Genomic DNA, 13,372 nt, shown 5'->3' on the forward strand with positions numbered 1-13,372 from the left:
TTGCGGTTCTCCTTACGCGGGGAGGATTTAGATCATCTCCACTACCCTGGGGCCGGGTGGCTGTCGTGTACGACATGCGGATGTGCGTTCCGTTGTGCTGTGCCTCAGGGGGTTGGGTTCTCCTTTTCGTCACAGATCTTCGTCGCCTGCCACACTAGGTGTCACCGGTTGTGCTAACCGGATGTGGACTTGAAGGGGAAGTGGAGCGCCTGTTCGTCACTCCTGCTCTACCAGTTGCTCTCTGAAGTTGGACTTGAGGCGGATGGACCAGCAACACGAACACGCTCTAAGACACTGCATTCCTGGTTTATGCACGTCGGCCGTTCTTGCGTGTCGGTTACCGTTGTTGTGCATTGCTTTCCATTCCTTAATTCTTCTGGCTTGTTGCACGGAGGACGGGCCGGTGTTCTGTACCGGATCCTGATCCCTTCCCTTAGTTAATTGTGTTTGTTGTTGTACTCTCCGTTGTGTCTGGGGTGATTCCTGATTGTGATGCCGTCAGCTCGCATTATTTTATCCTATTGCAGCCGGGACAGCTGGATTTTTCATCAGGGGGGGGGGGTCATGTAATGCGAGCGTAAATGGGGTTGCTGCTGGACTCTGGCCCAATCACACGACCCGGGGTATTGAGGGCGGAGCCCGGTATGGGGGGCGTGTGAGCGGGGCCGCCGTTCACCTCGGCTCCAATGGAAAGCGAGGTGAATGGAGGTGGAGCCAGCAGGGCAGTATGGGAAGGCCGGATTTGACGATCCGGAAGGGAGGAGTCAGGGTCACGTGGGAGAGATGATATAGAGGGGAGCCCGGAAGAGATCGAGGCCAGTTGATGGAGTGAAAAAGCGGGACCACGTTGGGTGGCCGCCGCGCCATCAGCCACGTGGCTGATGGGACTTCGGCACACCGTCGGCCAGCGGTGTGCGGAGCGGGAGAAGGAGCTGACAGAGGAGCATGCGGGGCACGCGAGAGGAGCGTGCGGGGCACGCGAGAGGAGCGTGCGGGGCACGCGAGAAGAGCGTGCGGGGCACGCGAGAGGAGCGTGCGGGGCACGCGAGAGGAGCGTGCGTGGCACGCGAGAGGAGCGTGCGGGGCACGCGAGAGGAGCGTGCGCGGCACGCGAGAGGAGCGTGCGTGGCATGCGAGAGGAGCGTGCGCGGCACGCGAGAGGAGCGTGCGCGGCACGCGAGAGGAGCGTGCGGGGCACGCGAGAGGAACGTGCGGGGCACGCGAGAGGAGGGTGCGTGGCACGCGAGAGGAGACGCTGGTCCCTTGTCAGGACCAGTGGGGTGTGAGGACGAGTGGAGAAGCTGAGGAGGAAGCGCGTGCGCGAGACGACGCTGGTCAGTGGAGGAGACCAGTGGGGTGCGGAGAAGAACCTGAATAAAAGACAAGCGGAGACCAGCAGTGCCTGACGGAGTCTTTTATTACACCAGTAAGCCCCCTGGTTGTGGCGCGCATGTGTCAACATGACCACTACACATGTAACATGCGTGTATTTACACATACCCCAAGATGCCCCACCAACCACACCACACCGCACATTGCACCCACCACACAATGACCCCCGTTCGCCATTATGCGGCGATGATGTCGCCAACACTGCTTGTGCCAGGTTAGGTGCACCTTGCGGCCACGTGAAATTAGAAAGCCTCGCTTGCAGTCATGGGACAGACCCAGGTGTTATAAGTTGACTGACTGGGATGACGAGCAGATTCACCACCATTCGTGCTGCCTACTTTAACAACTTACTTCGTTTTAGCTGCCCGTGCTCTCTGCTCATTGCAAGCATCCCCACTCCATCCTTCGTAGTCGTTGGAGGGTGCCTTCCTCCCACTGCCCGGTCGCTTCCCTCAAGAGCCTCCTCCACAGATGCCGATATTGACATCGTTGGCACCAGTCATCTGCAAATCCAATCAGCTCCACAGCGTTCTGTTCCGCATCGGTCATGCATGCGGGCAACAACCCAGCCAGCGAAGCCTCGCCTGACAGAGGAGCTCACTGATGGGACAGTATCCAGATCTTTAAAGGATCGGTGAGCTCATAAACCAGTCTGGTTAAATGCAGGATGGGTCATAGGCAGGCCAGTCAGAATGTTTCAAATTGGCACAGACGTTCGTTTAAAGGGCTCGACATTTCACAAGCAAAGAAATGGACACAACTCTAGCTAAGAAGACCTGGGAGCTTCACGTGGAGCAATAGGCCAGGTAGTTTTCACACGGCGTTGCGCAGCTGATGAAAAGATAATACCACTTGACTGATAAGGCGTGAGATCTCCACTGCCAAACCCCAGAGCTGGTCGTAAGCACACTGCCCATATATGGAAAGTTCTCCACTCTCTCCGCAAATGCTCCATCACTCATGGGGAGTTGAGGGGATGGAGTGTTTTATGGAATAAAATTCCCCAGGCAAATGCTTTGGTTTTGTACGGCTGATAGTAAGCCCCCATATCTGAATAGCACCATTCCAGGTTCAGCAGTAGTCTCCATCTTCTGAACAGCAATTACCAGATCATCAGCATACATAATATTACCTACTATAATCACCTAGAAATGTCTGTCCGTCCCGCGCGTGACATCTTCCAAATAAGGCCCACCCCCCGCGTGACGTCACTCCACATGAGGCCCACCCCCCTCATTAATATTCATGAGTGGGTGGATTTTTACACGAACGCAGAGGAAGGTCGAGATGAATTAAATCATTTATCATGCAAAGTCGCTTCAAATATGACGTTTCTTTACAGAAAGTGATGGTAAAAAAATAAATCTGCGCAGCACAGTGCTACATCCATGCGTACAAAAAAGCCCCCCCCCCCCCTTCATTAATCTGCTCGCGTGGAAATTTACACTAACACACAAGAAGGTCGCTCACTCCACATGCCGCACCCCTCCCCAATAACCATTAGCGGGTGACGTCACTCCACATGGGGCAAACACACCCCCCCCCCCCCCGATTAATAATCATGAGCTGGACAATTTTTCTATTGAATATTTCAGATTTACTGCAATATACACCCGTCCTTGGATGGGCAAATAAGCTAGTGGTTGAATAGGGAGCCATCTCTTGACCACACCAAGACATTGATCAGCCTCACATTGTATTGGTACCAGATGGAGATTTCTCCAGTACCGTCATGGAAAGCGTCTTGAATTACGTAGGAGCCAGAGGACATCCATGTCGCATCCCAAAGTGAACGGGAAATGGGTCTGACTAACGGCCACGCAGCTTTACCCAAGCCTGCCCATCATGTAGGTCCTGAATGATTGTGTAGTGACATCGCTGGATGTCACTATATTTCGATTTAAAGCTTTCGTGACTGCAGGGATTCATCTTCTTGGTTCTTTCGGTAAAGTCACGTAGAAGAGAAATAATAAAATGATAAAAATAAAACATAATAAAATACAATTCTCACGACGTTTCGGCTACAACGCAAGCAGCCGTCCTCAGTTGAAGAACAGGTCTGTCAGGAAGACAGCGTCTGAATGAAACACCCCAGGCTTGGAGCGTATATTTAAGCTGGGTTGGAGAGGGAAGAGCGCCTTGACAAAATAATTTGCATATCAAGAGGAATTTAGCATATTTATGGGAAATGCAGATATGGGATTAGTACTACTTGTGAAATGCGTAGGAGGTGGGCGGGGGGTTTCAAAGTCATATTATGCCCGTGCATTATGCAGGATTAGCAGCATCAAAGAGAGGGGATAGGGGTAGCATTAATAAAGGGAAGGAATGTTAATAGTATGTAGCTGCCGTAACTAAACCACCACGTAAAAAACTAAAGTATAAACTACATAGTATCATCAGTATACTAAATATACTCTCCAATAAGCTGAGCTACTAACAGTACAGACGCTGAGGCGGACTGGACTGCTCTCAAGACCGTGCTGCATTCTACAGCCCTTGAATCACTTGGTGTTCCATCACGTAGACATCAAGATTGGTTTGATGACAACGATGCAGAAATCCGAGCACTACTTGACGAAAAACACCGCCTGCATTAAGCATATCTGAATGACAGCAACTCAAGTTCAAAGAAAACTGCCTTCCTCAACATTCACAGGATTGTCCAGCAGAGACTCAGAGTCATGCAAGACGCCTGGCTGTGCGCAAAAGCTGAGGAGATTCAATCCTACGCTGACAGTAACAACACCAAGTGCCTCTATTATGCACTCAAGCAGGTCTATGGTCCGCAACACTGAGGAACTTCACCTCTCCTGAATTCAGATGGAACAACACTCCTCACGGAGAAGGACAAAATACTTGCAAGGTGGGTCGAACACTACAGCGTGGTCCTCAACCGGCCATCATGCATAAATGAGGAGGCAATTGCGAGACTGCCTCAAGTTGAAATAAACCAGTCCCTGGCGGTTCTACCATCCATTGAGGAAACCAGCAAAGCCATAACACTCCTCTCATCAGGCAAAGCTCCAGGGTCCGATGCCATTCCAGCAGAAATCTACAAGGCTGGAGGGCCTCACTTAGTCGAGAAACTGACCGACCTCTTCCAGTCTCTGTGGAAATTAGAAGCCGTTCCCAAGGAGTTCAAGGATACTACTATAATTAATCTATATAAAAGGAAAGGCAATCGGCAGGACTGTGACAACCATAGAGGCATCTCCATACTATCAGTCGCTGGCAAAATCTTGCCAAGAATCCTTCTGAACCGCCTAATTGTCCACCTAGTCCAGGGTCTGCTACCTGAGAGTCAGTGTGGTTTCAGAAAAGATCGCGGAACCACTGACATGGTATTTACTGCCCGGCAGTTACAGGAGAAATGCCAAGAACAAAATGTTGATCTATATATGGCTTTCGTTGATCTAACAAAAGCATTCGACACAGTCAGCCGGGAGGGCCTATGGAAAATCATGGCCAAGTATGGGTGTCCAGACAAGTTCATTGGCATCGTGCGCAATCTCCATGATGGCATGATGGCCAGCGTCAGAGACCAGCAAGAACTCTCTGATCCATTCCCAATCACAAACGGGGTGAAGCAAGGCTGCGTTTTAGCGCCAACGCTCTTCAGCATGGTGTTTTCTGCCATGCTGCAAGACTCATTCCAGAATCACAACACTGGGATTAACTTAATCTACCGTTTTGACGGTGGGCTATTCAATCTGCGGAGGATGCAAGCCAAAACTAGAGTGGAGGAAGTCACTGTTCGAGGACTTTTGTTTGCTGATGACTGTGCTCTGGCTGCTGGCTCAAAGATCTACAGGACAGTATGGACCACCTCTCCTCAGCTTGCAACAACTTCCGCCTAACAATCAGCACAAAGAAGACTGAAGTCCTATACCAACCTGCTCATGGGAAACCCTACACTGAGCCAACCATCTTTGTGAATGGGCAAAAGCTTTCAGCCGTTGACAAGTTTATTTATCCTTGGTAGTACACTGTCTCGCGCTGTGCACATGAAGTTAACATCAGGATTGTCAAGGCCAGTGCAGCCTTTGGACGTCTACGTGACTCGGTATGGGAAAGGACTGGCATCAAGCAGGAGACAAAACTGAAGGTCTACCGGGCTGTTGTCTTACCAACTCTTCTGTATGGGTGCGAAGCCTGGACAGTTTACCAGCGCCATGCCAAGAAATTGAATCATCTCCACTTGAGCTGTCTGAGGAAACTGCTGAGGATCAAGTGGCAAGACAGAATCCCTGACACAGATGTCCTCAGCAAGGAAAATATCCCCAGCATCTACACCTTGCTTGCGAAGGAACAGCTTAGATGGACTGGCCACGTGACCAGAATGCCCTACGCGAGACTTCCAAAACAAGTCTTCTTTGGCGAGCTGAAGAATGGCAAGCGAGCACAAGGTGGCCCAAAAAAGCGCTACAAGGACACCCTTAAAGCTTCCTTGAAGAGCTTTGGATTCGACCTGAAAAGCTGGGAATCCCTAGCACAGGACCGACCTGCCTGGAGAAGAAAAGTACAGGACGGTGCAGTCCTCTGTGAGAGTAGGAGAAGCTCCTGTGCTATCTTGAAGAGGCAGCAGCGCAAATCTACCAAGGAAGGACGTGTGGCTGCACCTCAGAGCTCTACATCCTCCCTGACCTGTCCAGTGTGCCACAGAGAATTCCGGGCTCGGATTGGTCTCTTCAGCCATCTGCGCACTCATCAAAACCCAACAAAATGACAAACGTGCAATGGTCATCATCAACTTTGATGGACGAACAAGAATACATTACAATTCTATGTCGCAAAAAATATAATATGATTCCAGCTAAACTTTTTTCTCTTACATCACACGGGTCTACCCCGTACCATATACTGCCATAGACAAACCCAACATTAAATTATATACTGTATTACTATACACCACATACCTTCGACTATGCATTGTAATATTACACTATGTATTATTCTACCCACCCTACTGTATATCACACTGCTGTATATTCACTATACAATTACGATACTATATATTACCTTATACATTATATTAAACATTACAATTTTATACTATTTATTATTATACAATCTGCTATACACTATACCATTGACCGTCGCGTGAAAGATACTAAGAGGAGACAACGAAATATGTCAATGGGAGAGTGGTGGTAGGAGACTTGCAGCGGAGAAAAGAATCCGTTCCCTGCGGAGAATACAAGATATATAGTCAATGCCAGTGAGTTGACTGCGGTCTGAAAGTCACCGTAAACGTTAACACAATCAGTTAAGATCCGAAATGGTTTATTACGTCCTTCCAATGATTGCTGAGCCAGAATCCATCTTCTCGGTTGAAATTGTCTCTGTGTTTGTATATGTGGATCGCCTCATGAACGAATCTCTCATGGTAGCCAGATGGCTTGCAGAGAACCTCTGTCTTGGAGAAGTCAATGTCATGTGAGCCCACTGAATTGTAACAGTGATCTGCCACGGCTGAAGTGTTTGTCCTACCGTGTTTCAGGTCTGCTTTATGTTCACGGATGCGGTCCGAGACATGTCGTTTGGTTTCTCCAATGTAACTGCTACCACAGAGGCAACTTAGTTTGTAGTCGCCAGGGTACTGTATGTCTGGAACCACATCTTATACAGACGGGACAAGATCACGGATTTTATGTACTGTGTTGAATCGGACCTGGATCTTGTGTTTAATCAGGATTTTGGATATTTTTTTTGTGACCCCAGCAAGGTGATGGTTTTGAAAGGCTCCTCAACAGGATCCTTCTTGATGGTTGGAGTGATGGCTTTGCGGATTGTGTAGTTGGAGTAACCATTAGCCTTAAGAGCTTGGCGTACGTGTTTGAGTTCACTGGCAATGTGTTCCTGGTCGAAGATGCATTGGGCTCTATGGTATAGAGTCTTGATGAGGGAATTCTTCTGGGATGGATGGTGGTGGGAATCCGGTTTTAGGTAAGCATCAGTATGGGTGGCTTTCCTGTAGACATAGTGGCTCATTGAACCATCAGGTCTCCTTTTAATTAGGACATTCAAAAAGGGTAGCTTGCCATCTTTTTCGACTTCCATGGTGAATCTGATGGCTGGGTGTATGGAATTGATGTGGTCGAGGAATTGGTCTAGAGCAGGCCGGCCATGTGGCCAGACGACAAAACTGTCATCTACATACCTCTTCCATAAGGTCGGGCGTAGAGTGGCAGTCTGGATGGCGTCAGTCTCAAATTTCTCCATGAAAACGGTGGATACAACCGGAGATAGAGGGGAGCCCATTGGGGTGCCCTCAGTTTGTTTGTAGAAAGTTCCATTCCAGGTGAAGTATGTATTGGTTAGGCAGTGTCTAACCAGGGGGGGTACCCCAGTATTCAGTCCTTGATGAACAAAGTCTTCAATGATTGCGATGGTGTCAGGTACAGGAACTTTGGTGAATAAGGAAACCACATCAAAACTGACAAGCAGGTCGTCTGGGGACAGGGAAATTCCCTTGATTGTCGATACCAGGTCAGTAGAGTTTAATACCGCAGAGGTGGTTTTTCCAGTGAAAGGCCGCAGGATTTCAGACAAGAAACGAGCCAGTTTGTAGGTGGGGGAGTTGATAGTAGAGACAATGGGACGAAGAGGTGTATCTTCTTTATGTATCTTTGGCAAGCCATATAATCTTGGTGGCCTGGCTGCAGAAGGTTTCAACGAGAACTGTTTGATCAATTAATGCGGTTGAATCAGAAATGATTTTGTTGGTTTTAATGACGAGGCTGTTGGTAGGGTCTTTTTTTATTTTTGTATAGCTGCCATCGTTGAGTAGTTCTTGAATTTTGTTGTTGTATTCTATTTTGTTCATGATGACAGTGGCATTGCCTTTATCGGCTGAGAGGATGACAATGTCATCCCTCTTTTTTAATTGAGCTAATTCAAAACGCTCATTTTTGCTGATGTTGCTAGCTGACATCTTAGCGTGTTTGAGGGTTGCAGCGATTTCAGATCTTGCTACGTCTGCAGCGATGTGACCCAGGCCCTTAAGAGCCACATCTACTCGGGCAATGATATCATTAACTGGTATGTGTCTAGGTGTGACTGCAAAGTTTAGTCCTTTAGCTAAAACGGATTTCAGACCATCAGAAATAGTACTGTTACTGCGATTAATTACGACTTTGTTATCGTCTAGCTTTTCAGTGTGTGGGTCCGGTCTCTTGTTTGAGAGGCAGTTGAATTAGGAAATTAAGTTGTCCTTACATTTGGTCGATATAGCGGCAGCTGAAGAGGCAGTCATATTGTCTACATGTTCCCAATCCGATGTGGACATTGTTGCAGTCAAAGATAAGTGTGATTTGTAGAGTGTCTTGTCTAACTGATCTAGTTCAGTGCGCGTAAATCTGATTTTCTCTGATATAAGGGCTAAGCTAGTTCTAGACAGAATTCGTTTAGCATTAGAAGAAGTTACAGCAGCAGAGGTTAGTGTAAATGCGATTGGTATTACCTTAGAACCGCGGCATCTCTTCAGAAAGGTGAGAGACTCGATTAGCTGAGCCTTCTTATCCCGGATTTTGTTGAAGGATCTTAAAGTTTTGTGGAATCCCACCCCATAGTGGCGGTTAAATTTCGATTTAAAGCTTTCGTGACTGCAGGAATTCATCTTCTTGGTTCTTTGTCAAGGCGCTCTTCCCCCTCCAACCCAGCTTAAATATACGCTCCAAGCCTGGGGTGTTTCATTCTGATGCTGTCTTCCTGACAGACCTGTTCTTCACCTGAGGACGGCTGCTTGCGTTGTGGCCGAAACGTCGTGAGAATTATTTTATTATGTTTTTTTATTTTATTATTTCCCTTCTACGTGACTTTACCGAAAGAACCAAGAAGATGTATGTCACTATGTTGTGGGTGCAGTACCGGCCCTAGAGGGGCACGGTGTGCATGGAGTGACATCGCTGGATGGCACCATGCTGTAAGTGCAGTGCCGGCCCTAGAGGGCATGGCGTGTTTGTGCCGACCTAAGGGGAAGGTCCGGTAAGGCCATGACATTGGTTGACCCGGGAGGACACGTGACCAGTTTTAATGACAGGGGGGGGAGGCCCAAGAGGGGACTAGGAGGGTCACGTGATTCGAACCCAGGTTCTTCCTGACGGTTCTGGAAGGGGGGCGTGGCCAAGGATGGAGCCGGCCATGCCAGAGAGAATATAAGCCGAGTCCCGAGAGGGATCTTCATTGTCCGTCCCGGGAAGAAACCGTTCATCAACGATCTCCATTCTGCGAGTCTTCCAGCACGTGGACCCGGGCAGTCTGTTGTTGGTCCCGGGTCCGGAGTTAATAGTTACTCAGTAACCAGTGTAGTTAGCCAGGGTGGTCACCACCCTAGGTCGTTGTCTTGTTTAAGGGTGAAGTGACCCCGTTGTGTTGGAACTAAATAAATGCGCTGCCTCCAAGTCTAAGAGTGCGACTCAGTTGAACCCACTACAATTGTGAGCAGAAGGTCCGGGACCCGGAAGCACAAAGGATAACCCAGAGCCCTCTATTGATGGCATCATAGGCCTTGACCAGGTCAATAAAACAGAGATTTAGGTCCTGTTGAAAATCCCTACACCTCTGCTGTAGCAGACAGATAGAGAGTAAGGCGTCTGTACAGGCCTGTCCCAGTCTGAAACCAAATTTGGATTCCACAAGCCACTTTTCAACGTCCCTGGCAAGGAGATGTTGCTTAATGCTTGCCAGGACCTTTTCTGGCACATTAAGGAATAAATATGCCCCGGTAGTTATTACAATCAGTGTGGACCCCCTTTTTATATATTCATATGCATGTTTTTTTTGTTTTTCAAGAGCCAAGGATGCAGTAGGAATATCAGAGGGAGAGCGAGGTCGCACATAACAAAACGTGCAATTGATATAGCGAGGCGCTACCCCCTCGTGATTAGGGAACAGACGAGAGCACCTGGGATCTACATCCTGGGCACTACATCCTTATGATTGAGGGAATGGACGAGAACACCTGGGCTTGCCTCCCTTCCATGGCAGGGGCAACGATCGGGGACAAATAATTTCAAAGGAACAACGATCGTGGAGCAACGGTCATGATGTTAAGGTGAAGGTGGTGGATCCCCTTCTTAAACATTGGGAATACCGGGGCACCCTTCCAATACTGCAGAATCTGTCCTGTGGACCAGTCTGTTGCAATTGTGTCATATAGGGCATCCTGCAAACAATTGTCACTATTCTACAGAACTTTTCTTGAGAGATCATCTCTGTCCAGCACTCTACCTGATATCAAGCTTTGGATCACCTTTCACATTAACTCAACAGATATCACACTTCGATTTAAAGTTTTCGTGACTGCAGGGATTCATCTTCTTGGTTCTTTCGGTAAAGTCACGTAGAAGGGAAGTAATACAATAATAAAAATTAAACATAATAAAACAATTCTCACGACGTTTCAGCCACAACGCAAGCAGCCGTCCTCAGGTGAAAACCAGGTCTGTCGAGGCGACAGCGTCTGAATGAAACAGCACACGTGCTTGGAGCATATATAAGCTGGGTTGGAAGGGGGGAAAAGAGCGCCTTGACAAAAGAATATGCATATCAAGAGGCATTTAGCATATTTATGGGAAATGCAGGTATGTGATTAGTACTACTTATGCCCCTTAGGTCGGCACAAACACGCCATGCCCTCTAGGGCCGGCACTGCACTTACAGCATGGTGCCATCCAGCGATGTCACTCCGTGCACACCGTGCCCCTCTAGGGCTGGTACTGCACCCACAACATAGTGACATACATCTTCTTGGTTCTTTCGGTAAAGTCACGTAGAAGGGAAATAATAAAATAAAATAAATAAAACATAATAAAATAATTCTCACGACGTTTCAGCCACAACGCAAGCAGCCGTCCTCAGGTGAAAACCAGGTCTGTCGAGGCGACAGCGTCTGAATGAAACAGCACACGTGCTTGGAGCATATATATAAGCTGGGTTGGAAGGGGGGAAAAGAGCGCCTTGACAAAAGAATATGCATATCAAGAGGCATTTAGCATATTTATGGGAAATGCAGGTATGTGATTAGTACTACTTATGCCCCTTAGGTCGGCACAAACACGCCATGCCCTCTAGGGCCGGCACTGCACTTACAGCATGGTGCCATCCAGCGATGTCACTCCGTGCACACCGTGCCCCTCTAGGGTTGGTACTGCACCCACAACATAGTGACATACATCTTCTTGGTTCTTTCGGTAAAGTCACGTAGAAGGGAAATAATAAAATAAAATAAATAAAACATAATAAAATAATTCTCACGACGTTTCGGCCACAACGCAAGTAGCCGTCCTCAGGTGAAGAACAGGTATGTCGGGAAGACAGCGTCTGAATGAAACACCCCAGGCTTAAAGCGTATATTTAAGCTGGGTTGGAGGGGGAAGAGCGCCTTGACAAAGAGCCAAGAAGATGAATCCCTGCAGTCACGAAAGCTTTAAATCGAAATTTAACCGCCACTACGGGGTGGGATTCCATACAACTTTAAGATCCTTCAACAAACTCCGGGATAAGAAGGCTCGAAGCATATTATATATTTTTTACGATGTAGAATTGTAATGTATTACTTACTGTTAGTAACTCAGCTTATTGTAGAGTATATTTAGTATACTGATGATACTATGTAGTTTATACTTTAGTTGTTTACGTGGTGGTTTTAGTTACTGCAGCTACATACTATTAACACTCCTTCCCTTTATTAATGCTACCCCTATCCCCTCCCTTTGATGCTGCTAATCCTGCATAATGCACGGGCATAAGTAGTACTATTCACATACCTGCATTTCCCATATCCCCTCTCTTTGATGTTGCTAATCCTGCATAATGCACGGCCATAAGTAGTACTAATCACATACCTGCATTTCCCATAAATATGCTAAATGCCTCTTGATACGCTCTTTTCCCCCCTTCCAACCCAGCTTATATATATGCTCCAAGCACGTGTGCTGTTTCATTCAGACGCTGTCGCCTCGACAGACCTGGTTTTCACCTGAGGACGGCTGCTTGCGTTGTGGCCGAAACGTCGTGAGAATTGTTTTATTATGTTTTATTTTTATTATTTTATTACTTCCCTTCTACGTGACTTTACTGAAAGAACCAAGAAGAAGATATCACATTGGCCAGCCACTACTTTATCCAAAATTTGAGGCACCACAGCCCCAACAGGGTCAACCAGATATTGCCCCATGATCTTATCAGAGCTCAGGGGGTTTTCCCTCCCCAAGATCAAACAGAAATGCTTAGCAAACCTGTTCCTGGTGGTTAGAGATCGGATCACCATTCTTTCCCTTAAGGATGGTAATAGGTGTGGCAATAAAAGTAACGTTTTGATGGAATTATAAAATGACTTGTGATCAGATGTCATTGAGGCAGTTTCCGTCTCCTCAGCAACCCACAACCACCACTCATCCTTGCAGCACTACACGGCTCTCTGAACCTTCGAGCGAAGGCTGCGATAAACCTCTACATTCTCGGACATGGCATGTTGTAGACTGTGGGAATGAACCTGTCACGTTCTTTCGACTAGCCAGAATACCTCCTCCATTAGCCAGGGTCTCCAGAGAGGTCTGGACCCAAAGCAACCATTGCAGCCGCATGAGCCACATTGCTGAACCTCACCCATTTTCCTTTGGAATCAGTAGGAGTGGGGGGAGGACGATGCCAACCCCAGCTGTAAGCAATGATACAATTCTTGATTGCAACTTTCATCAGCTAGCAGAGACCAGACCACTGTGGGTTTGAATGGAGTTCTAGATGGACACCCACCATGACAAAGGAAGGATGACAGACGCATCTCGCAGATGACAAATCGATAGTCAGTGAGGAGATCAACTCCACGGTACGCTCTGCTGTCAAAGACATGGGCCTACATTTGCTGTTTCATCACTTTATCAGGCATATGTTCTCGCATACATCGATGATATTGTGTGGATGTGCCGATGCTGGAAGAACGTGTTGGCATGCGGGCTACATGACCCAGTCAACG

This window comes from Lethenteron reissneri, chromosome 13 (genome assembly GCF_015708825.2).
Source record: "Lethenteron reissneri isolate LAM-NWPU_2019-01 chromosome 13, ASM1570882v1, whole genome shotgun sequence".
Classification (NCBI taxonomy): Eukaryota; Metazoa; Chordata; class Hyperoartia; order Petromyzontiformes; family Petromyzontidae; genus Lethenteron; species Lethenteron reissneri.